The 26394-nt window shown below is 44.7% G+C and overlaps 1 protein-coding gene across 1 annotated transcript in view; it reads right to left on the bottom strand.

The window, feature by feature from the left end:
* The window catches only part of ZFHX3 (zinc finger homeobox 3), an 866714-nt gene that overhangs the window by 451140 nt on the left and 389180 nt on the right, over positions 1–26394 (bottom strand). Inside the window, exon 3 of the mRNA XM_075939759.2 lies at positions 1181–1279. The gene's annotated coding sequence lies outside the window, so the exon portion shown is untranslated. The remainder of the gene's footprint in view (positions 1–1180; positions 1280–26394) is intronic.

Here is a 26394-nt window from a genome sequence, read left to right as displayed (position 1 = left end):
AGAATTAAATTTTAAGGAAGAAAAATTTGTGTTCTCAGCATGGCCAGAGTGCTGCCATCATTAAAAAGAAGGTAAAATATTCCCTGGATGTTTCTACTTAGACACGCAGATGATGGATTCCCTCCCCATTACTTCACTGAGCTCAAGAGAGCAAGACAAGAGGACCCAGAAGCAGTGAAACCCCAAATAAAGGTAGGAGTCATTCTCATGTTTGGGGATACTTTCCTCATGCCAAATGCCTCAGTTTTCACAACTTTTTTCAATATCCAAGTATTAAATGGCTTGTTCAGAAATTATTTAATTCCAACAATCCACATGCAGCAATTAAACAGCCTGGAAGCCCTGTTCCCCCTCTCTCATCTCTCCCCATTGGACTGGGACAGATGAGAAGGCCCACCTTTCAATAAAGAGCCGTCAGTCATTTGGCTCACCTGCAAGGCAAGGCACTACCAGACAAAGCTATGATGAACAAGGCACTAGTGGAGACTTTAAAGTTACTCAACCCTCCACACAGATCTCACCTGGAAAAAAAATAAATATCATCTCAAGGAAGATCTTGTACAAGAAAACTGTATACTCATTTATATCACAAAAGCATGGAAACCTTTTGCCTATGTCTACACTACCAGTGAAAGTCTACCGAAGATACGCAACTTCAGCTATGTGACCAATGAAGCTGGAGTCGACATACTTTAGGTCGAGTTACTGTGGGGTCTACACCACAGAGGGTCGATGGGAGAAACTCTTCCATCAACTTACCTTTCTCTTCTCACCAAAGGGGTTGACTACAGAGTGATCTGCAGTCGATTTGGTGGGTCTTCCCTAGACCTGCCAAATTGACTGCCGGTGGATTGATCTCAGTGTTGACCCCTGATGCAGTGTAGATGTAGCATTGAGATAAATATGTGGCAGGTTAGGTGCTCGGAGGTGCCTTAGGCAAATGGTGTTTGTAAAGAAATATAATCTGGAAATAAAATATTTACTCAAACATTGATGTTGTCAACCAGCATAGAGCATACATGCAACAAAGAACTCTTTGAAACAAGTGTGGCTGTCCTACCTGTATGGGCATATCTCTGGTTGTACATTATGGACATGACAAGTCCTGGGAGGTCTAGCAGCATGCAAATCATGTTTACAAAGCATAAGGCATGTAGGACTCAGAGGAAGATTTCCCTACCTCCGCAAGCCAATGTGACAACACTGCCAAAGACAGGAGCAAGGACACTGGTTCCCATCCAGCCAAGAGGGAGCTGGGGTGGATTATGCAGATCAGTACCTGCAAAAGAATGAAAACAGAATGAAAGGTGTTAAGACAGCTGAAGAACTTACACCGGCAGTGCCACTCTCAAAATCAGACCACATTTCCAGCGAGCTAATTCTGATCTTCTGACCACTCCGAGTTCAAACCTGGCAGGTTTATGCAATGCAGGCAGCTGTCCTTTCCAAGATTGCTTAGTTCAGACAAGGACTTAGCAAGGCAATACAGGCTGTGCTTAGTTTGTCTCAGAGCAAACGAAAATCATGGGGGGTCTCTCTGCATTCAGTTACCTCAGCAAGAATCATTGGGATTGGCAATAAGCAGATAACAGTTCTAGGGGCTTACTTTCCCCCCTTGTCTCCATTCCAGCTGAGTCTTGTTTCTTCTCTGCCTCGAGGGACACTAGATATACAAGGTGGGAGAACAAGCGGATTGTGGAGTTACAAGAAGACTGGGCGTTCAAAGCACGTCTCGGTTTCCCCAACTTCTGGCCTGTTCAGTGAAGAGCATCATTCTCCAGCACCATGTAATGAAGAATTGAGGAGGCTAGAAGAAGCACTCAATGAGAGCAGCAATGCGGCTGCATCCCACAGAGATAGAAGGAGTGGGACGCTCTCTTCTCTGGGGCTCCTTGCATGAGCAGGACTTGACTTCATAAACAAGGCTTCTTCCCCACCCCACAGAAACACAGCGAGAGACACATTAACACAGCAAAAGACACTCAGGAAAAACTGTTTTTCCTTCTACCCATTTTGTCAGCCCCCCTGCCGTCCCTGCCATACGTTAGGACGTATTGATTTGTTTTAGCGGTGTGTGAGGTTGTGTTTTCTATGCCTGCAAAATCCCATGTTTATCCATGATGGCATTTCTACATAATAGTGTGCGAACAACTATGACTGGACAGACAAGGGGAGCCAACAGCATAGGCAAATGCCACAAATCCCACACCAGGAAAGACCATGATCCTTACGTACTTGCCTCAGAGACGAGGCACCCAAGCAGGTACACAAAAGCACAAGGTAGCTTGCACAACAAGCCCCAACCCAGGAAGACAAAAATAGAGGCAGAAATTCTGCCAGTCTATCTTCTTTCAACACCACTATTAACAAAAACACAGATGAGGATTAATTCATTTCACAGCTCAGTAGTTCAAACTGGGAGCCGCAGGTAAAAAATTGATGGTAGTCAGGTGTGCACGTCACTGCCCCCACACAATGATGGGCATGACTGGTACCACTGTTGCAACAGATGGTCCAAGACCTGAAATGGCCAGAACAACCGGATTCATTGAATTGACAGTGTTTTCCCCAGTAAATTGACAAAGAACATTGCTGGGACAGCTCGTGGAAAAATCAGGCACCATCAATGACACAGTTGATCTCCTCAGTCAGAAAACAGAGGGCTTCATTTTCCAGGACTCAGTAATTTCCTGGATTGGGACACTGAAATATAACCAAAGAAGTAGGAAGTTGTAACGCTGCTAATATGCAGGCCAGGTTTGCAGAACACCATGGGGAAGGAAGAGGATGGCACCAGTCTATATGTCAGGGTTTCAGAGCTCTGGGGTGGCAGTCAAGGAGAGGCATGGCTTGGCAGTCTGCAGGCCAAGGGTATGGCACACGCCATGGGAAGTCAATAGCATGAGTCTCTCTGAGCCATCACCAGCTGGAAAACGACAGGTCTATGACTATCTAGTCTTTAAGGTGCTAATAGACTATCTGTTGTTTTTCAGTTTTTCCTGTTACAGACTGACTCGGCTATCCCTTTGAAACTTATCTCCCCACTGCCTCTTTTTCTCTCCCCCTCCCCACACCCGCCTGCCCCCATTTATTCCTGGTTCTGGACATCCGACACTCCAGTCATCTGAAGAAGTGGGCTGTGCCCACAAAAGCTCATGATCCCATCGACATGTTTCATTAGTCTTTAAAGTGCTACCAGACCTTTTGTTGTTTTGTAAGGATATGACAGTACTTGAAAAATGGTTGGTGGATTCTTAGGGCACGTCTACATTGCAGCATTATTTTGGAATAACTGACTTTATTTCGAAATAACATAGTGCGCATCCACACAGCAAGACCTTATTCTGAAATAATTTCAAGATGGAGGACTTTTTACTTCGACTCCTGTAACCCTCTTTCCACGAGGAGTAAGGGAAGTTGAAGCAAAAGTCTTTTTCTTTTGATTTCCTGCTTTGTAGACAGTGCCAAAAGCCAAATTAAACTATTTTGGCTTCAGCTACACAATTGACATTGTTAAATCAACTTTTGCCCTGCAGTGTAGACTTGCCCTTAGTTTTTTTCCCCACTCACTGTAACAAAATCATTACCCTTGTGATCTCTCCTAAATCCCCTTTCCAGATTTAATTTGCTACTGTTCCTCTCTAGAGTTACTTGCACTCCCAGCTTTCCCCCTGCCTGCCTCCCGGCTGCGGCACACTGTTTATACCTTAGCACTCTGGGGCAGGGATTCTTTATGATACTCGTTAGTAAAGCAACCAAAGGGGGGCTAAATGCTGTTCAGAATCCTTGAGAGCAATTGAATACGATATTAAAAATTCTTATTCACATCTTTAAAAAAAAAAATTAGTAAAAAAAAAAAAAAAAAAAAAAGCTTTCCCCTGAATATTCCTGTAAGAAATACCTTCTCTCCAGGGCTCTGTGTCCTGGACACACAATCACTGGGCTCATTATCTTCCATTGTTGCCTTTTCTGGTGCTTTCTCATTGTCATTACTCTGAAATTACATTGTCCCTTTTGTGTTCGCTTTGCTTCAAGATGCTCCTCTTGAGGGTGAGGGGACAAGCAGCTCCAAATGGTCCACCATCTTAAGTAGTCAGCGATGGTGTGGTGTTGCCCCTTTGTGGTTTGCTACAAAGGAGGGTTAACGAGCCAGCTCCAGTATAGCCCATGGTGTAAGGGGTAAATCACAATACACTTCTGTCAAATTACTGGGGCAGGAGAAGGGTAATTCCCGTATTCCTGACAAAGAATTGGGAAAAGACAAAATCCTCCCATATCATGCAGATTTTCCCAGGGGAGCTAGGGTGAGCGAAGACTAAATGTGCCCATTTGGGGGCATATTACTGGCAAGAGGATTAATTCCTCTGTGTCTGGCAGATAACTTGGGGATAAATCCCTTCCGTATCCAGAATATTACTGGAGAGGCGGGGGTGGGGGCGAGGATAATCGTATTCTCCCTGTCAGATTATTGAGAAAAGGATAAATCACCATACGCCCCAGCAGATCAGATTGAAGAGAGGAGTAAATCATCCCCATTTCTGAGGGAGTTGTTCCCCCATGTTTCTGGCAGACAGTGGGACGACAATCCCTCCGTGATTGGGGCAATTTCCCCCACTTCTGACAGACTAATGAAAAGGAGCGGATCCTGCCCACGTCCCTGACAGATTACAAAGTATTATAATCCTGTCCCTATATCTGTGGTGGGGGGAGGGCAGTGCAATTACAGGGGTAAATCCCATTCCCCCATCTGCAGGAGATTACAGGGGTAAATCCCATTCCCCATCTCCAGGGGATTATGGGGAGTAAATCCTGTTTCCCATCTCCAGGGGATTACAGGGGTAAATCCTGTTTCCCATCTCCAGGGGATTATGGGGAGTAAATCCTGTTCCCCATCTCCAGGGGACTACGGGGAGTAAATCCTGTTCCCCATCTCCAGGGGATTATGGGGAGTAAATCCTGTTCCCCATCTCCAGGGGACTACGGGGAGTAAATCCTGTTCCCCATCTCCAGGGGATTATGGGGAGTAAATCCTGTTCCCCATCTCCAGGGGATTATGGGGAGTAAATCCCGCTTCTCCCCTGGCCTGGAGCTGAGCCGCGAGTCCTGGTTCCACCGTGCTGCCTCCCGCTCTCACCAACTGTTACTCCAACTGCCGCGGAACTTTCCGGCACCAGCACTCCATCTGCCTCCGGAAGGGGCCAAGCCTCTCGAGGCTGTTTTGTCTGTTAGTTCACACATCTGGGCTGCAAATAGACTGGTGCTGGGGGGAGGGGCATCTTACTCCTTTGCATGGCAATGCAGTTTCTCTTGCCTCCCCCAGCAGATCTGAGGGGTGACTGAGCAGCAGCCCTGCCAGCAGTACCTCAGTGAGAGGACAAGTGGCCCAGGGAGATGGATTTCAGAGCCCTGAAACTGGCCTCTGCTTGTAGTGCTGGCTCTTCCTGGGGTATATATTTGTCCCTGGCAGCCTTCCACAGGGAGACCTGACAGCCTTCTCTTTCTGGCAATGGCAGCTGTGGAGGAAGGGGAGGGGTGTCGGGGTGGCAGCTAATTCTCCTCTTCTCCATCACTTTTTCACCGGGGGGGGGGGGGGGGCAGGGTAAGGAGCCACCTGAGCCTGTCTTTTGCCCTCCCAATTGCTGTAGGGAGCCTTGGGTATGAGTTCTCACTGCCACTGTAGCTGTTGAAGGCATCATTCTTCATAAACAGGGGTCACCCCTCTCTGGCACCCTACGACATCTGTGTCTGGCTTAGTGAAATGCAGCCACAACCGTTAGAAACTGAAAATGAAATGGAGCCCTGGGTAAGGCAGCCAGAGAGAAAATGGGCCACAGACATCCTGGGACCACTAGAGGAAAGAGAAAAATAGGGAAGAGAGGGTGTGAGGAAAGGTACAGTATGTGGTTGCCCAGATACGCTGTGGTCTATCTCCCATCTGCTCTGCCACTGGAGTCTGACATGAAGAAAACCCACCCCCAGCTGTCTTTTTGCATAGGGCTGTCTGGCAGCTCATACTGTGGAGCAGTGCTCTGAAAAGCGCCGGCATCTGTTTTGTCTTGCTGTGTGCCCACATACCGAGGATCCTTGTTTTCATCTGATCACAATTAGCACCGTGCTAAATTTCTTGTGCCCTGCGCTAATTCAGGGAGATGAGCATGTCACACCCCACCAAGAATTACAACTAATCACAGAAGACTCTGAGGACATGCCAACCCTTTCATTATGCTTTTGTTTCAGAGGAGAGCCAGTGGAAGTTTTAAGCTGTGTTCTCTTTTCTGTTGGAAATAACCGTGGAGGCATTGGAGGGTGCAGATGCCATCAAGAATTGCCTAGGGGTGTATGTGTGTGGGAAACGCAGCAAGCCAGTTGGTTGTTTTTAAACCTCATGCCTTCACCCCAATGGCTGACTGACAGATTAGAAAACAGCCGTGCTGGAAATCCCCCCAAACACTCCTGCTAACAGCATGGATCACAGTGTGGCCCAAGTACAAGGCAACTGAAAAATTAGCCTAGCCAGAGCATTGCAAGCTGAGGGAAAGCAGGCGACCAAATGTTACCCACTTTTCTGAAATGGTGTGTGTGTGGAAAGCAAATATTCTCAGGGCAGGCATGTCCCCGCACTTGTGTGACAACAGAAACCCCCTCAGCAAAGAGGAGCGAAGGCAGAGTTAGCGTTCGGTTCAAGCGCCTCGCTGCCTGATGCCCACGCCTTTAAACAGAGAGTAGCTCCACACACGCAGCTCACCTCCGGAGCGCTCCTTTCTCAGTGCAGAAGAGTGGCCACTGGAGGGAGGGAGAGTCCTCTGACTACAGCTCAGGCACACAGGCTCTCCCATTGTGCCTAGGTATCAGGAGGTCTCCGCACACTGGGTGAGTCTGGCACACCTTGAATAGCCACAGGGGCAGGGGAAGGACAAAGCCTCTAGTCTCACTTACCATTTGCTGGCTTGGGTTGTTTGTAATCTCCCGCTCAACGTAATTCATTGTAGGAACCGTATGAAGTTGCGGACCAGGTGACTCTGGCAAGAATGCAACCCCCAAACTCTGTATGTTAAACTAGCATCATTCCCTGGGGTTACGCCTGGTGATTTCAAGCTTGTTGCCAGCATCACTGTTGGACACAGATCCAAAAGGAAGCTATTTCAAGCTTCTCCAAGCCAGCCCAGTCACCTTTCGTTAAACGGCTCCTGGATGGCCTGCTGTCAACATTCAGCAGGCCTCTCCTTGTTGAGTCCCATATGTCTTGAGTGTACCTCGGTACCCCACACTAGCGATGAGGAGATGACTGTGGATGACTGACCTTTTCGGATTAGCAAGTATGCAAACAAAAGGCCAAATAATGCATCGCAAAATGCACGTGGTTAACATGTACCGGTAACCGTGGTTTATTCACGACCACGCCTAATGAAATAGTAAATAAACAACAGAATACTTGGTTAAACAAATGACTTCTTAGTAATACCTCAGACTTGCATGCTCCATTGCTTAGGCAAGGTGAACTTTGCGCTCCACAGGGCCCTTGCCTGGCTATGACGGACAGCCATGCCGTCAAGTTAGAGTACAGGCCTTACTTTGCTCAGCCAGGGAAGCCTCATTCTTGAGTCCTGGGATTAAATCTTCATGGAGAAGTGGGGAATAAATGCAGCATAGAGCAAGATACTGCGATGCTTAATTACCCCTTCTTTAAAATGTCACTTTCTGCTGCTCCCCATTAGACCTGGCACCTGAGTGGTACCATAATATGGATTGTATCACCTGCTGCACCATGACAATGCTGTTACATCAGAAATATGAGAGGCGGACACATTGGTATAGATACTCAGATAGTACTTAGGAGAAATGCACAAAGAACATTAGCATCTCTGGGAGGAAAGTTGCTACAACACAGCGTTAAATCAGGACATCTAAATGGTAATTTTTACATCCCTGTTTCTATCTCATTAGTCTGTATAATTTATATTCCTTAGACTAGTCAGAGCAGGTTGGGTGTACAGTTTGATTAAAGGAACTGGCCATTTGATCTGTAATTGTTTTTCCAATGGCTGTATCTTTTTTTGTATTATTGCTTTACACGGCTTGGGTTGTACAATATTGAAAATCAATAAAATGCATGAAAAAGGTATTTTTTTCTTAAAAGTGAAATGATCTTGTTAGGATTCTGCTGCAGTCATTCGGAATTGGGTAACCTCATCTACCTGATTTTCTTCTTCTTGTGCTCTTCAACCCATGTGGATCATACCTGTAGGTACTAGAGCCACAGCCAGATGCTGAAGGAGCTTATTGGAAACAGACTAGCAGGACACACTAAATGAAGATCTGGGAGTTACGGGAGTTGCAAAGGCTTCCGTGATGTATTAACACGAGTGCTGGATGTAAGAGATGCAAGGTAACTGCCCTCTCTAGTTAGCACTGGTGAGGCCACAGCTGGAAAAGTGTGTTCACATGATCAGTGGGTAATGAAGGCAAGGGAAGGCATTGCCTTCCCAAAAAGACAGAGGTGATGGATCTCTCCTAGCTCCTGCTGGCTGGGGGTCTGGAATTGCACAGTGGCCTGGCTGGCCAGGAAGGCTGGGCTGCAGTGCAGCTACCCAGCTGTGCCAGGGGCTGGAGAGGAGCTGGGACTGCACAGCTGCTCCTGGGTCAGGACTTGCAGGAGCTGGGGCCAGGTGGCTGTCTGGCCAGCACTGGGGGGAGGAGGCACTAGCCTTGGACAGGGGCCTTGCCTCCCCAAGACAGCCGCTCATCCACCGCCCATGTCTCCAGTTCTGGGTGTCACACTCTAGGAAAGATGTTGACAAATTGGAGAGATTCCAGATGAAAGCAACACAGATGCTAAAGGGTTAGTAATCCTGGCCTCTGAGAGAAAGCTAACAATTAAAAGGGGCAGATTTAGTCCTGAGAAAAGAAGGTGGAGGGGATCTTCCGCATGCATGCTAAGGGATGATACGAAGAGGACTGTGATCACTTGTTCTCCATTCCACTGAAGGTCGGACAAGAAATAATGGGCTTAGTCTACAGCAAGGGCGATCTACTCTCAAAGCAAATGAAAACTTTCAAACCGTGAGGAGAGTTAAGTTCTGGAACAGGCTTTCAAGGGAGGCTGCGGAACCCCCGGCATTGAAGAGGTCAAAGAACAGGGTAGACAGACACCTGTCAGGGATGATCCTGCCTCACTTTAAGGGGCTGCATTAGATGACCTTTCAAGGTCCCTTCTAGCCCTACATCTCTATGATTCTAAAATACTACATCCACAGTTGAGCAAAACAGTTACCACTTAATCCCATTCCTATTCTAGTCTACGATAATTAACTGATTCACCATTACTACAGTATCTGACTAGCTCCTAATGTTTAATGGATTTACCATCACACCATCCCTGTGTGGTAGGGCTGTACCAATGTTTCCATTTTACAGATGAGGAACCGAGGCACACAGAATAAGTGACAAACCCAAGGACACCACGGATGCCTGTAGCAGAGCAGAGCAGAGAATTGACTCATGGCCCCTGTCAGTGCTACACCATTTCTTGTATATTCTGCTCATCACCCTGGCCTGCTTGATTTCACACTGCCAGAGGACATGCTAGCGTCTTAAAAATGAGCATGACTGAAGCCACTGGCCACAGCAGTGCCCTCTCTTTTTGAGACTTCCTCTGGGGTTGCACGGCAGATTCTTATAAAATAAAAGTACAACATTCACTATTTACCCGACAACCCCAGATTAGGATTAGGATATAGATGTTATGTGAGGTAATGACCATGAGGAGATGAGAAAAGTGTAGCTACTTAAAGAGATTAAGGGATTCACTGCAGAGTAATTGAAAGGCCCAGCAGTTTCATTGTGCCCATTAATATCTAAAGCGAAAGGAGACCAGTCTGCTATAGCATTAAACCACAAACTCAAGACAGCAATAACGTGCAGGGTACGACACAGATTGACAAAAGGCAGGACATTCCTAGGATTGCTTGACAACTTGGCGCCGACACATTATGATACAAAATGACCCTACATGGTAAAACAAGGACAGGATGTCAGCCTGACTCGACTACCCTTTGTGAGCATATGCCGCAGCACCATATTATTAGACCTTTGTATGGAAAACTGTAAAACGTATCTGGCTTCCAGGCAGTTGATCTGGGCTACATTTTTCAACTAAATTTTTTGTTTGCACAAAACCCAGTTTCGGCATCACAAACATTTTGCAAAGTCCTGTTGAGTTCATTACATTGTTTCAGTCACACAAACAAACAAAAATAGTGAAACATTTAGATTGGGCATTTCAGAAAAGAAAGTTTTGATATAAATGACTTTTCATTTAAATGTTTCCTTTCATTTACAAGCATTTTGAGAAGTTAAAAAGGCTCATAATTGAAACAAATACTTTGTCTGACCCAATTGTTTTTTGTTACTTTATTGGCTGGATTAAAAAAAAATTGTTTTGGAGTTACCTGAAAAGTTTATTATTCTCACAGCTCAGCTTGTGAGGCTTTAACAGTTGTACCAGACTATTAACGAAATATGTATTTAGGAAGTGAATTTGATATATTTTCCATATTTGCATTTTTGGTAGAAGTCAATATTATTTTCTTGAGATTCTGGAATAAGACAGGCTCGAATAGATACATTTGGCCATCTAGGATTTTTTTTTCCAGGCCTTGTTTGCACTATCCATCCACCCCATCTACCATCGATCTAAGAAGCTGACCTCCTTACCACGGTGTCTTTTGTACAGGAAGGTCAGCAGGGGTTGCTCTCCCGTCGACTCCAGTTACTCTTCTTGTCCTGGTGGAGTACTGGAGCTGACACAAGAAGCTGGAGATTGATTTATTGCGTCTAAGCAGACCTGATAAGTTGACTGTCAGTGTGTTGATTGTTGGAGCATCGATAGATCCTTCTACAGACTAGTCTCAAGTCACTACAGATTTATATCATATGCTGCACATATAGGCCAGGTTCTCATCTGGTGTAAATCGGTGTAGCTCCTTTGAAGGGAATGGCGTTATACCAATTTATACCATCTAAGGATCTGGCCAAGTCTTTGGGATACTTCAGAAATAAAATGTGTCACATACATTTCTTACTTTAGTATTGTATTATATGATTTTAAATAACTTTTTAATGTGCACACTAATCACTAACTCTTACAGCTATATGTATTTGGTTGCAGTCAATGTTCCTTCTTTTTTCCCCATCTATGTGTGGAATAAATTTTGTATGGGTGCCAAGGCATGTGCAGATGTGCACCATCAATAGAAACACAAGCTGCTGGCTGTGGGTGCTGGGGGCGCTCTGCTAATCAGCTGGGCAGCATTTGAATTTCTCCTGGGTGACTGCCCAAGCGCTCAGCCTCCAGGGAGCACTGGTTGCAGTCCATTGGAGCAATAGATGTGTAGATAAACACAATTCAACAGGTACAGAATGCTATGTGGCACTTTTCCCAAGTTCAGAACTTGTGTTCCCAACTGCCAGCTGTAGCGAAGACACGCTGTGTGAATTGTGGGACAGCTTATATGTATATATATATTCAGTTAAACCAATGCATAACGTTAGAACATAAGAATAGCTGTACTGGGTCAGACCAAAGGTCCATCTAGCCCAGTAGCCTGTCTGCCGACAGTGGCCAGCACAGGTGCCCCAGAAAGGGTGAGCCGAAGACAACGATCAAGCCATTTGTCTCCTGCCATCCTTCTCCAGCCTCTGACAAACAGAGGCCAGGGACACCATTTCTATCCCCTGGCTAATAGCCTTTTATGGACCTAACCTCCATGAAATTATCTAGCTTCTCTTTAAACTCTGTTAGAGTCCTAGCCTTCACAGCCTCCTCTGGCAAGGAGTTCCACAGGTTGATGACACGCTGTGTGAAGAACTTTCTTTTATTAGTTTTAAACCTGCTACCCATTAATTTCATTTGGTGTCCTCTAGTTATTCTATTATGGGAACTAATACATAACTTTTCTTTATCGGCTCTCTCCACACCACTTATGATTTTATAGACCTCTATCATATCCCCCCTCAGTCTCCTCTTTTCTAAACTGAAAAGTCCCAGTCGCTTTAACCTCTCTTCATATGGGACCCGTTCCAAACCCCTAATCATTTTAGTTACCCTTTTCTGAACTCTTTCCAAGGCCAAAATGTCTTTTCTGAGGTGAGGAGACCACATCTGTACACAGTATTCAAGATGTGAGCGTACCATAGTTTTATACAGGGGCCGTAAGATATTCTGGGTCTTATTTTCTATCCCTTTCTTAATAATTCCTAGCATCCTATTTGCCTTTTTTGACCGCCGCTGCCCACTGTGTGGAAGTTTTCAGAGAACTATCCATGATAACTCCAAGATCTCTTTCCTGATTTGTCGTAGCCAAATTAGCCCCCATCATACTGTACGTATAGTTGGGGTTATTTTTCCCGATGTGCATTACTTTACACTTATCCACATTAAATTTAAATTTAAAACAAAAAGTGTATCTGAGTTTAAAAGAGTACAATTATTTATTCATAGCTGGAAAGTGTCTAAATTAACTGCTTTGAAAAGTGTCACAGAATTTCTCCTAGGCTCTGATCTTGTGGCCAAGTTAAGTCTAAAAGCAAATTTGAAAGAGGAGTTTATAACCAAAACATCAATTGCTTCAGAGAATCGACTTCCTTACCCACCTTACCAGACAATTTGTGGTCTTTAGCCCGAGTTTCAAAATATAGGCTCTCCATCAGCGAGAAATCAGAATGCCCAAATTCAGTGTTACCAGCTCTCAATTATTACTGCAAGTTGCATGCTCTGTGGTGATTTTCTTATAGTCCTGGCTCCTGGAGTCATGTGACAATGTCAGAATCTCAGCTTTTGTTAAAAACAGAAACAGAAGTGTCTATCCCGCACCATTGTGGAGAAAAGTTTGAAAATATGGGTAATAGCAGCTCAGAAACCCGAAGGTTAATATAAAGGACACTACAGTTCATTTATTTTTATCTCAAACTTGGGACAATTTGGGGACCTCGTGTGCGTAAAATGGACATTTACGCAACAAGCGGCTATATTTCTTGTGGTGAGTGGTACTGTGTGTAAGCAAGCTTTCCTTCCTCGGCCACCACCCACCTAGTTTCTGCGTATACACCAAAACCTAAAAAATGCCATTGTACTTCTCCGTGTGAGAGCAATGCTGCAATCAGAGATGTGATGAGGTGCCTGGCCACACGACTGAGCTGACCCTTTGCATTAGCACAGTGCATTCCATCTCAGCAAGAAGGGAGCCAGCGAGAAGGATGGATGTTCTGAGCGTGTCCCTGCTAACTGTCATCCCTCCATCACCACACAAGGGGAGAGTAAGGGGAGAGTAGGGCAAATCGTCTTTGCCTGTCATTGCTTTCAGTGCTGATATAGCCCTTCATTTTCAGTTTGTATCTTGTTTAAAGCTTTCTGGGAATTCATAAGTGTTTGCTACAAAACGTTTAAAATGGGTGAAAGATCAGTGCAAAAAAATAATTTCTTAGTTTTCTGGGTAAATATGGGCACTGATACTGGGGGGCATGAGCAGAGAAAAAAAATCACCAAATAGAAAAAAGTACAACGACTGAACGTACAAGCACGTGTGTATGTGTGTGTGTATCTTTCCCTACATTGCCTTACTTTACCAGACAGCCTTGCATTTATACACGGACTAATTGATTATTAACATTTTCTTAATGCAGTACATTGGATTTTCTTAACATAGCTAGTATTTTCATATACTCCGAGTGGCCCAAAATTCAGCAGAAAATAGGTGAAAACCAAATAATAGTTATTGTAAAACCTGGGATTTATTTTGATAGAAACCAGTAAAAACCAAAAATGCAGTCCCTTAAAAACAGAACATAAAACGAGGCAAAGAGGGATAAAAGGGATGTAACAAAGTAAAAGAATCAGAAGTCCTCAGCCATCTGCCCTCTCCTGGCATTGAAATTGCCTTCATGGAGAAGCCAGCTAGATTTGTTTCATTCTTTAATCAGGGGGAAACATGTGGGTAGGGTTCCGAATCTCTTTGGCTTTCCATTTTGTTCTTTCTCTCGTTCTTAGACAGCCACGGTGAACTAACTAGTATTTGCTATCTGACCTCCTGAGTCCTCCCTCTTTTTCTCTCTGTGCAGATATTTATTGGCTTCATCTTAATATTGCCAAACGCTTGGATTTTTTCACTACCTCAATCCACCCGGCTTCATGAACTGGCTGGTGGGTTGTACACGTCTCTACACCAGCAGCGGCAGCAGCAGCGGTATTGCTGTACAAAAGGAAGCACCGACAGCCAAGATTATGTCTTCAGCATTTTACGGGCTCATGCAGTGCGTATATCTCTTCTGTAAATAACCTCCGTTTTCACATGGATTATTTAGAATTTGTGATGAAACTGCAGAAATGTCAATGCAGAGTGGGAGCAACCAATCAGGGAGCAGCTTTCTGACCTTTGCCCTTCTCTTCTTCAGCACGACTGCTATTATCTTCAAGGGGAAAAAAACCCTCCTTGTCTCTTGTTATACCTTTTTATGATCTAGGATTCTGTTAATAATGACTCCATGTTACATAAAACAGCTACATTAATGTCACCAAGTCCCAAAAGTACTGAATCAACCCGACTCCTTCAGAAAGGAAGAAAGTCACAGATATAGGGAAGGCAAAGCCTTAATAAAGGCTCCGATCCTAAAGACGAGACGAACTCCACCAGGCTGCTTTTTCCTTCCTATTTGAAATGGGATATTTAAAGGGCCACGTGGCCAAAGAAGATTAGAGTCTTTGCAAGAGAACTGTGTCTGGCTGAATGCGCCATCAAAGTGATCAAATCAAATGTGTGATTTTAGCTGGGGCTCTAAAGAGCTGCTTGCCCTATTACACTTGCATGCTCCAGGCCCGGCTGCTAATGGGGAGAGGAGAGGGGTGTCTGGGGGCCCAGCAAGCAGGCTCTCATCTTTCATCTCTGCCATACGAATGCTGGGTCAGAGCAGCATCTTCAGTGAAATGAATTGTGTGGTCTCAGTTCAGTGAAAAAGTAACTCAACCTTCAGCCTTGTGCATCTTGCCAGGGCTGTATCTGGCTCTGTCCAGTTGGGAGAAAGAGCAAAGCCCGAAGGATTGTGAGCACCACACAAGTAACTCAGACTCATTTCTGTGCGTTAGAGGACTGAGCACTTGAAGTGCCAGTCTGTGCATAGCCACAGATGGGAGATCTCTTGGAGCCCGGTCAAGGACATTTGCTGTGGGATGTGACACTACTGCCTAGCATGAGCAAAACAAGCAAGCGTTCATGTGCCCACCCCAGGGTGCCAGGTCTGGATGTGAATGAGAGACATGGGTGAATTGTCTGGGGAAATGACGGCGAATGAACGCACTTCCAAGTGCTCGGCCCGTAACGCTGCGACGCGGAGAAAAACCTGTGTGTGAAGGTTGCTAAATTCCCCTGGAACGGGGCAGACGTTGTCCTTTCCTCCTGCAAGACTCTGGGACTTGGCAAGGTCAGCGAGCCAAACTGATATGTGGCATACACTGGTCCCAGCCACTCACAAAGAGCAAACTCCTGCGCAGTAGAGGCAGGAGAAGAACAAAACATGAAAGCCTTGTGGATAAAGAAGTAATCTAAACTAGGAGGGGATCTCACAACACCTTGGACTTGTATTTCTGAATGACTCTGTTCCGTTGATCAGGGACATACAATGAAAATTTGCCAAAAGTTGCATTTGTCCCTTAGCTGGGTGTTTATTAGCTACTCTTTGGTTGAGAGATTATATTCCAGTTCTCCACGGATAGCGGATTGAGATCATATAAATCCTGTATTCTGGCAGCAGCCAAAAAACACTAATTTTTATATTAGCAACATCTCAACATGGAGCTGGTTGGGAAAACATCTGTTATCTCCTGATTAGGTCCTGATAAATACGGCTGACGTACTCTTCTCACCTCTTCCCCCTCTCTGCAGCATAACCACACAAAGGGTTCCAAACCTCTGGCACACAGGTGTGTCAGTCCTGGTGTCTTTAACAGCTTATTTGCTGGGACTCAGAACACAAATAGGCATTGCTAGCCATGCCAATGTAAGGAGCCGTCATTTATTTTCCAAAGCAAAGCTGCTTTCATGACATTCTATGCAACTGAACTTTGTCAGGGCCTTGCCAGTGTATTCAGGTACTGCCCTGGGAGACAAAGCCAAGAAATCAGTAGTGTGGGGAAATCATTCAGGCAGTAGGGTTTGGTAGAGCTCTCTTGGTTTTACTGTAACAGAATCAGCTAGAGATAGAGCCCTGTGCAGACACAAAATTTGGATCCACATCCATATGTGCAAAAATGAGCTGTGGATACCCGCAGCCACAGATGGGATATCCGTAGCCGAGGATGGGATACCTGCAGCCACAGATGGGATATCCGTAGCCGAGGATGGGATACCCGCAGCCACGGATGGGATACCCGCAGCCACGGATGGGATATCCTCAGCCGAGGATGGGACACCCGCAGCCACAGATGAAGTACCTGTGGATATAAAGCAGATTTGCAGGGCTCTTGTTAGGAAGGTCAACAGCTTCTTACCTTCCACTCCGGATCAGCATAGACTATATTTGGCATTCAAGCAGCTACCCATTGATCCAAATGGAGCAGGACACAGAGGTGCTGTTTAATGACCAGTTCAACGTGTTACTTCTCTGGCGGACAGTGGAGCAGCTTTGAAAAACATGCCCATTGTCATTTGTGAAGCTAGATGGGAAAGGGATTTTCACCTGCCCTATAGCTCCTGGATATGGCAGCCCCCATGTTAGCTAATAACACTCACTAAGCAAAGGCAGGAATAGCAGGGTGATGGGTTATGGATGAAGTGCCATCATCTCTGGGAAGGATTCTGGAATTTGTGGCTTATGGTCACCTAGACTTTGAGTTCAGGTTTGGTTGTTTTATTCGAATAGAGTGACTGCAGTGCAAGGAACCCACGGGCCACATCCTATCTTTTGAGCTAACGCAAGTTAGCATATATGTGTCCAGGACCATTAGTCTAGGTACGTGGTGACAAGCTAAGGCATAAAGTTAGCAAGCATATATTTGTGACTTTCAGCATATACAAGTGAGGAGGAGGACAGCAAGTTAGACCTTTGGCAGATAGATGGCTACCGAAGTATAAGCCCTCTTGAAACTTGACAAGCACACTCTAAAGAACGTGGTTGTAATTTTTTAGGCCAGAAACAACATGATGTGACAAGGGGCTAATGCCATTAACCTGTGTGAACATGCCAGTCTGTTGAGTAAGGGTCCCCGGATATTTTGTGGGTGAGGAAATTAAGTTGGGACATGGAAGGTGGGCACATAGCAGGGCAGCCCACCATAGCAGTTAGCTGGTTAGTTGGAGTCAGGCTTTGAGTGAGCTTCTATCCCCTTCTGGTAGCTTTTTACTATGTCTCCCCTTTCCCCTCAAGAGTTGAGCGACCTGGACCACTGGCCTCTTGTGGCATGCCCAAGGCGAGGCTGTTCCTTTGTCTCTTACCATCAGGTTATCAAGGAAGGTTGTGAGTCTGTTAATTTGGAAAGATGAACCTCTAGAACAATGCTACTTTTGTTATAATTCTGATTGATTACTTTTCCATTTGAATATTATTCCATTTATCTCAATATAAGTCCATAAGGCTGCATTTGTGCCCTCTGTGTGAGGGTACGTCTAGACTGGTGTGTTTTTCTGGGATACCAGAGAACATGTTTGCTCTTCCACTTTTTTTTGCAGAAGAGCAAACATGGTCTTTGGGGGTGCCCTGTATACCTCGTTCTAGGCAGGGCCAAATGGTGGAAAAGCCTCTTCCGGAAAGCTATTGGAAAAAGTGACGCAAATTGCAGAGTGCAATTTGCATAGCTTTTTCCGACAAAGGACTGTAGTCTAGACCTAGCCTGAGTGTCCTTCTCATACATATCGAGGGTCCTTGCAAAACTCTGGGTAGTCTGATTTTGGGACCAGAACCTTGTTATCGTCTGATCAGATTAACAGGCATGCCTATAAGCCATACTATGTAAACAATCATATAAATCCCCTAAAATCAGGAAACTGGGGAGCAGGGAGTAACAAAATGATTAGTGGAAATTCCATTCATAACATGCTTGGGGGAGGAAGTCCCTTCACATCTGACATCCGTCTGAACCCCGAGAGTGACTGCTGCCACTCACAGCATCTGTCCACAGCATCCTCTAGACTAGAGCATCCACACATTTATCCATTTTTTATTTACTATTATAATTCATCATATTACAACAACTACTTCATGGCAATCTTTTTGAAACAGCCTCCTTGCCTATACGCAGTAGCCATCTTTAAACTACAGGCTCTACAGCTTTGTACAGCAGGATATGGAAATGACAACCAGCTGGATTATATGAAAGCCAAACACCTACAACATTTCATGAAAAAAAACCACCTAAAGGAACAAGAAGAGGCACAATAATTCTTAGACCCCCCACCTTTCTGGTCAAGCAGAAACTGTGTAGGATGAAGTTTAGCTATGAATGAACTGCCAAGGTTCTACTATGGCCACTTCAGAAAGAAGCTCAAGGAGAAAGAGCTCACAGACTCCTCACCATAATGCTGCTGCTACAAACACACCATGGAAAATCAGCTTCAATAAGAGTTATGTTACTACACCTCCATGGAAGCTCAGAAAAGGGCAACAAAAATGATTGGGTCCCATATGAAGAGAGATTAAATAGACTGGGATGTTTCAGCTTAGAAAAGAGGAGAATAAGGGAGAATATGATAGAGGTCAATAAAATCATGACTGATGTGGAAAAAGTGACTAAGGAAAGGTTATTTATTGTTCCCATGATATAAGAACTAGGGGTCTCCACAAGAAATTAATAGGCAGCATGTTTAAAACAAACAAAAGGAAGCTTTTCTTCACTCAGTGCACAGTCAATCTGTGGAACTCCTTGCTAAAGGATGTTGTGAAGACTAGGGCTTTAACAGGGTTCAAAAAAGAGCTAGATAGATTCATGGAGGTTAGGTCCATCAATGGCTACTAGCCAGGATGGGTAGGGATGGTGTCCCCAGCCTCTGTTTGTCTGGAAATGGGCAACAAGGGATGGATCATGTGAGGATTCCCTGTTCTGTTCACTCCCTCTGTGGCATCTGGCATTAGCCACTGTCGGCAGACAGGACATTGGGCTAGATGGACCTAGTCTGACCTAGTATGGCTGTTCCTTTGTTCTTATGTTCATACTGCACAGTGAACAGTCTCTCTCCGATTTGCATAAAACATGTCAGACTTCATCATATAGTCACAGAATACTGATTGAAGGCCAGACTGTAGGTGCCCCCAGTTGAAAGTTTCAGGCAATTCTATCTGAATAAGCATTTAGGCAGGAGACAAAATAACACAATTGATTATATCCCATGATTTCTAAAAAACAGAGACAAGCAAACATGAATATCTAAGACGACAGTTGTAATGTAAACCGAGACAGCCAAGAGATTCTAAATAAGGCTGCCACAGTCTAACTTCCCACCAATTAATGTGTTTCATTGCCAAGAACACTAGCATAAGGAGTGTGTACGTGTGCTTTTGTGTGTGCCCGTGTGCACCTGTTTCACCCACCCAACTGGGATTATTTCCTCCACTACAAATAAAACCTCCTTCACTGGGGCAACAATGGAAAGTGGGTGTGTGCACAACAATTTGCACAGATGTAACACGACCAGGCCCCAGTCCTGAGGAGCTAATAACTTAAATAAGAGACAAAGGACAAGAATAGTAAGTGGGAGAGGAGATGAAGGACAAAAGGTCGGAAGCTGGTGTCTGGGGAGCCCTATTTAGGAACTTTTATAACACTGAGGGGTGGTTTTCTAACACAACAGACCTCTTCCAACCTCGACCGTGGGAAGATTTTGTGATAGGTTTGAAGTACTTTTTAGACCTGTCTGCCCAGATATGTCCAAACAGTGATAACACATCAATAGGAACCCAATTGCTCTGACAGGAATTTCACAAGAAGTAGATCCATTCATAAGCAAAGAAAGCAAACATGGGTCTGGGATGCATTAACAGGAGTGTTGTGAGCAAGACAAGAAGTCATTCTTCCGCTCTACTCTGCACTGATTAGGCCTCAGTTGGAGCATTATGTCCAGCTCTGGGCATCACATTTCAGGAAAGATGTGGAGAAATTGGAGAAGGTCCAGAGAAGAGCAACAAGAATGATGAAAGGTCTAGAGAACAGGAGCTATGAGGGAAGGCTGAAGGAATTGGGTTTGTTTAGTTTAGCAAAGAGAAGACTAAGAGGGGACATGACAGCGGTTTTCAAGTTATCTAAAAGGGTGTTACAAGGAGGAGGGAGAAAAATTGTTCTTCTTGGCTTCTGAGTACAGGACAAGAAGCAATGAGCTTAAATTGCAGCAAGGGAGGTTTAGATTGGACATTAGGAAAAACTTCCCACCTGTTACGGTGATTAAACATTGGAATAAGTTGCCCAGGGGGGTTGTGGAATCTCCGCCACTAGAAATATTTAAGAGCAGGTTGGGCAGACACCTGTCAGGGATGGTCTAGACGCTGCTTGGTCCTGACGTGAGGGCAGGGGACTGGGCAAGGGACTGGACTCGATGACCTCTTTGGGCCCTTACAGTTCTAGTGTTCTAGGATTTTATGATTCTATATTTTCCAGTCCTTCAGTTTGCCTTGTTATTCCTTTAGTTTTTATTTTTCTTTATCAGAGCATTAGGCTGCACTCAAAATTCTCTGGCTCTTTTGGGCTGTGTCACAGTTGGTATGTTCTTTAAAACTGTAATGCAGTAATCTCTGACTGGTTTAGTTTGACTGGTTTGTACGGTACGGTATAGATCAGTCCGCTAAATGTCTACTAGTGGAGCAGAAATCTGCCTTAATAAACAGAAGGGGGAGACAAGTAGCACTCTGACAAAGATCCTTCTAAGATCTCTGGCCAATCTAGCTGACTCCTGAATTACATTCAAAGCCTGGTGAGATGAAGGCAAGGGGGTATAATCTGTTGGACTGCTCATGTGTTTGGGAGCCAAGTGCTCCAGAGGGCTAATCCAAGTGCTATTGCCAACTCCTTTCCTTGCCTCAGATGACTCATTGAATATCTCCATGCCCCCATTTTCTGATCTGCAAAATGGAGCTACTGCTACTCCCCTAGCGGGCAGATGGGATCACCAGGGACTAGCTGCCGTCATTGCACAAGTGCTATCTGTTGATCATGAAGATGGCTGGGAGTGTGAGGGAATTTGGGCTGTGGCTTTATTATTTATACCAGGGTCGCACTCAAAGTGTGCTAGGCATTTTCCAAACACAAAGGAAGATGCAAACCCTTCCTTGAGAGCAAAGAGTTGACAAAGAAAACAATGGGGGGAGGGGGGATACAACATAGAGAAGTAACAGGGCCACAGATGATTGTTTTAACTAAAAAATACTAAATTCCCTCCTCCATCCTCCAGCCCAAGTCAGACCACTTCCCTGTGTCCCATACCTCTCCCTTCCAGCCCCCGGCGCTCTCCCGCCACATAAAGGAGCAGTTCATGCATGAGATACGTGAAACCCACAAGCAGAGGACAGTAATCTTTGACCTAGGAACTATGTGGGTAGGATAAAAGACCTCACAGTGTGGGCATCAGACTGCTCCACATGGCACTAACCTCTGCTGGGAGCCCTCCTGCAACTCAGAAAGCTTTGGTGATGTCCAGGGGCAAACCAGAGAAGTGAACATTGTAGAATAAAATCAGTATTTGATTCCTGATTAAGAAACTAACTGGTGATTCGGCTCTCTCATTGCCCATCCTTAGCACAACACAGAAAGTCCTGCTCACTCTCACAGACATGTCGTTTTCTTGCAGACATGTACAAACACGAGAGCACCTTCCACCTCACAAGGATGCACAACTGTCCAGACACACACAGTGTGTGGTCCTGTGGCACCTTAGAGACTAACAATACAGGATACAATACAGGCAAACCCCACTTCCTCAGATGAGATGGAGTGGATTTGAAGAAGTGGGTTTTGCCCACGAATACTCATGATTTTCTCTATATTTTTGTTGGTCTCTAAGGTGCTACAGGATGACTCATTGTCACAGTGACCCCCTTGGAGACTTTCAGACACGCAGAGGATTAAACACACCCTCTTGTCCCAGAGCAGGCAGACATGTCCTCAGGTGGACCTTCAAATCGCCCGCGTGTGAGAAATAAAAGTGCTCTTTTATTAATGGCAGGCGAGCGGGACAGAAGTGCCATGCTGGTCTCATTCCTTACAGAGTCTGGTTGGGAGAAAGAGCTTTTCCCCCCTTCTTTCTTTCTCTTTCTCTCTCTGTCTTTTCTAATCCTTTCTATTGGCTTGCCCAGCAACCTTACGGAAACTTCTCTCAAGTGCAGCCTATTGAGTTCGGCACTCAAATTGCTCCCAGAGCCTACTGGATATTTCTTCAGATGTCTAACAAGCGTCGGACACAACTGAGGGTTAGCAAGACACAGAAATCAATACTGCGGCTTCCACCAGTCACACTGAGGGATTAGTCATCCCAACGAAAAGCACAGACAGTTGAATAAGAGAATCATGACTCAGAATAACCTAAGAGGTTTATGAAGCTAGAAAGCCGCCTCTGGCCTTGGTAACCTCCAGTTGGCCTGGAGAAAAAAAGGAGACTGGGAAAACATTCACTTAGCTTCCACCCTTTTGGTTTCAATGAGGGCAGGTCCTAGACCTCAAGAGGTCAACAAGAACTCTCTCAGGAGGGGCTGTGAAGCATAATGGGCAGAGTGACCATTTGGATTCTCTGCTTCACAACGAGGTTGTCAACGTCCTCCAGATTTTTAATATATTGTCATGTGACATGTTCCAGCTCTGACACCAGAATAGGAACAATTTCTACAAACACAGTTATTAAAAAAGGTGACAGGCACCAGGCAGATACACATGGAAAAGCCAGACTCATTGGACTCATTAATGTATTTGTAATAATGGGGGAAGAGCGGGAGAGGAAGAGAGAAAGCTGCAAGGGTTTCCTTGGATTAAATGGAACCCAACAGTCACCAGTGAAGAAAGGGAAATACTGGATGGAATCTTAATTACTGCTGCCAAGCACCTTTTCTTTTGAAATAACCCAAATCTGTTGTTCTTCATAGCATGCTGCATCGACCATCTGTTTGGCAGGTCTGAGGGACGGGCTGGAGTAGGGAGTTATTTTGTTGTTTTGACTTACTGCCTGGTTAACATTCTTTAATTTTTGTTGTTGGGGAGTGGATTTGCTTCAGGCTGATCATTACTCTTTGTCGGGGCTGTTTTACAGATAAGGATTCTTCTTTGTGTTTAAATTGCAATGACTAAACAAAATAAAGAGCCAGGGTGAGGAGGCAATGTTCAGAGCGCGGTGGGGCAGCTGTCATGTCTGTAGATCATCTCAGAGAAAAACAGGTGTGGCTCTTCCCCCTTAATGATCATTAAAGATTTAATGGCTCTGAAGTGTAAATTCCTGCATAAGAAGCTGGGAATACGATGAGCTCAAAATGTCTTCCTGAGCAAGGACGTTAGCAAACCCATCCCCACGCTCTATGCAACACCAGTGCCCCACAGTTTGCATCAAGGCTCAGGGAACAAAACTGAGTGTCGATGGAACTTGCAATTAAATTCTGTGAATGCAAATTAATTCCTTACAGTCCATCTCTCACCCATGGGTGAGGAAGAAGCACTGAGATAGATGGGTGCAGAAAACTCTGGGATGATAGACTCAGTTGAATGCTCCCAGTTACTCCTTTTTCTGTGTGGCCACAGACTCCAGGAGTTGTGACTACTTTCTTCCACTATTTGATCTGAGGAAGTGGGTCTGGCCCACGAAAGCTCATCATCTAATAAACCATCTTGTTAGTCTTTAAAGTGCTACATTGTTCTGCATTTTGCTTCAACTCCAGGAGTGATGATTCTATTTTGCAGTCTTATTTTTTAAAGTGAATTTTCAAAAAGTGAAAGGTGCCAGGCTGACGGCCAGGAAGACTGGGTTTCTTAGTTTACCCACGGAACAGGCGCAGAAGGGTTGGGCTGTACAAACCGCCTTTATACAACTGCAATGTGTCTCATCTGCACCCCCGTAGATCATTTCAGTATCCATGCCTATTCATAGGGCCCTTCCTTTTCAGGTTTTATTTTATTTATTTTGGGGGAATTTATTTATCAGCACAACAACAAAAACAGGTGAAAATCAGTGAAAAAAGTATTAATATATTTTCTGGATAAATATCAGGATTTATTTTGGTGGATGGAAAGAAAAGGGAAAAATATTTGGTAGATTAATGTTACGAATTCTGTTAATCAGCGTGGTCTGCTGCAGATCAAAAAACCAAACTCCAAACACAATGCCACCTCTGAGATTAAGAACACAATATATCTCTAATTCCCACATAAGACTTTTCATTTGAATAAACAGTTCACTGATGTAAACTTAGAACTATTAGTCTATAAAGATTTTCAGTTTACTAATTGGGTCACATCATTTGCAGCACATACACACAACTTCATTTTTTTCTCCGGTTTTTGGTTTTTTAAAACTTTGGAATGCTTCCTTGCCTTCTGAAACTATATTCTGATACAGATTTTCATTTTCTTTTCATTTTAGTGCATCAAACCTTTATACTGTTATCTGCTAACAGCTTGAAATGCGTACGTGGGGAGTGTGAGATTTCTCAGTACAGGGAAAGGTGCATATACTTCAGCGTTCGTGTGTGTACCTGTTTGTTTACTAGGTGTACCTTCTAGACTAGTATGTAACCTTACTGCATCTAGCAGCTTTGCATATAGACACAGACTAATGCAGTATCATAATACACAGATCTCATGCAATATATTGTATTTTTCTAATAAACAAGTCAACGTTATTTTTTATATATTTGAATGATACAACTGTAAGGTAAAAAATCAGAAAAAATGAATAAAAACTTTAAAACTCTGGACTGTTTCAGTAAAAATTGGTTTACACTGAAAATGAAGATTCTTGCCTATTCAGAATTGTCCTGTCTCCTGACACATATAGTCAGATAGAGCCAGCAGTGGCGGTGGATTCTGAGGTGAACACCTACTCTATGAATTCTCTATTATTTAGGCGCTGCTCTGAGAGCTTCCCTCCAAAATTAATTTCATATAGGCCATTGAACATCATTAGATGGTAAACTTGTATTTGCTACCTGCATACATGTGATTCAGGTGAGTGGCCTAGAAAGGAGAGCATTGCATTACTTAGTCACCTAGGATCTTCAAGTGATGAATTCTGAGCTTCACGTCAGACCTTCCTGATTGCTTTAGTCCCAGCTTAGGAAATCTGACCATTTTCTATCAAATCCCTCTCAGTGGAGACACAAAATCCAGCCTGCAGACACGGTGGAATCCGTGCCAGAACCACAGCTGAGCCACTGACACAACTCTGACACCATACAGAATATGAGATCAACCTGCTACTACCGAGGTTAGGTTGAAATTTTGCACCAGTTCATTGTGCTGTGGAGCCAAGCAAACCTGCCACTTCCCCTGACCCTCTGTTGCAGATGCTATTCTGTAGCCTTGCCTGACAGCTCAGTCAACCTGTGGGCACCACATTGACAAAGCTGGTGAGCCTAGATGTGTGCTGGAATAACACAATTTTATGACAAGCCTATTATATACCTGCTCAAGCCTGCAAGTCTCTTCCCTGTTTTAGATAACGGGCAGGTCAAATTGGTCGGGTGAGGTCTTTGCATGTTATTCTGTGCTGAGATGGTGTGTGTATGTGTGTGTGTGTATGTGTGTGTTTCCACTCCAGCCTCATGAGTATAGCTTTCCCTCACAAAATCGTCCATCTGCCCCCTCCCCATCCCCAGCTAGTACTTCCCCTGCATTAACCTCAGACATGAATGCATGCTCCAACCCCCAGTGTTTCTGCTCCCAGACCTCTCCCTGTCCCCTCCCCCCAGCACTCCTTATCTAAGGCAGCATGTCACTGCAATTTTATGGGCAACATTACCGACTCAAGCCCTCCGCTAAACCAATCAAACGGCACTGAATACGTCAGCGAGAAGCCAGGCTTTCAGCAAGAAGCTTGCTTCCTGCTTTGCGCTGCCTGACCCCCTCCACCAGCAGCCATCATAAATCTGCCTTACCTGATGGGAGATGGGCTTTTTAGGATCTCTCCGGGTGCTTTGAGGTAGCACTTCTATGAACTCTGTGCCACAATAAATAATGCTACCTGCAATATGTCTTTGGGAACGTGTCAGCAGCTGCTGTTCTGCCATGAATTTTTATTCTTTTGCCGTCTGGAAGATAGATTCCAGATACAGCATTTCCCCGCACTTAGTGTCAGATCTCTTTACCCCTTTGCCCCGGCAGAATGACAGGGACCACAAATAAAATAAAATAAGAAAAAAGCAGCCCAGACAAAATGGCCCGAGACTAGAGGG

Source organism: Pelodiscus sinensis, chromosome 12 (assembly GCF_052426305.1).
Source record: "Pelodiscus sinensis isolate ZL-2025 chromosome 12, ASM5242630v1, whole genome shotgun sequence".
Taxonomy (NCBI): Eukaryota; Metazoa; Chordata; order Testudines; family Trionychidae; genus Pelodiscus; species Pelodiscus sinensis.
This window is presented reverse-complemented; position numbering and strand designations above follow the sequence as displayed.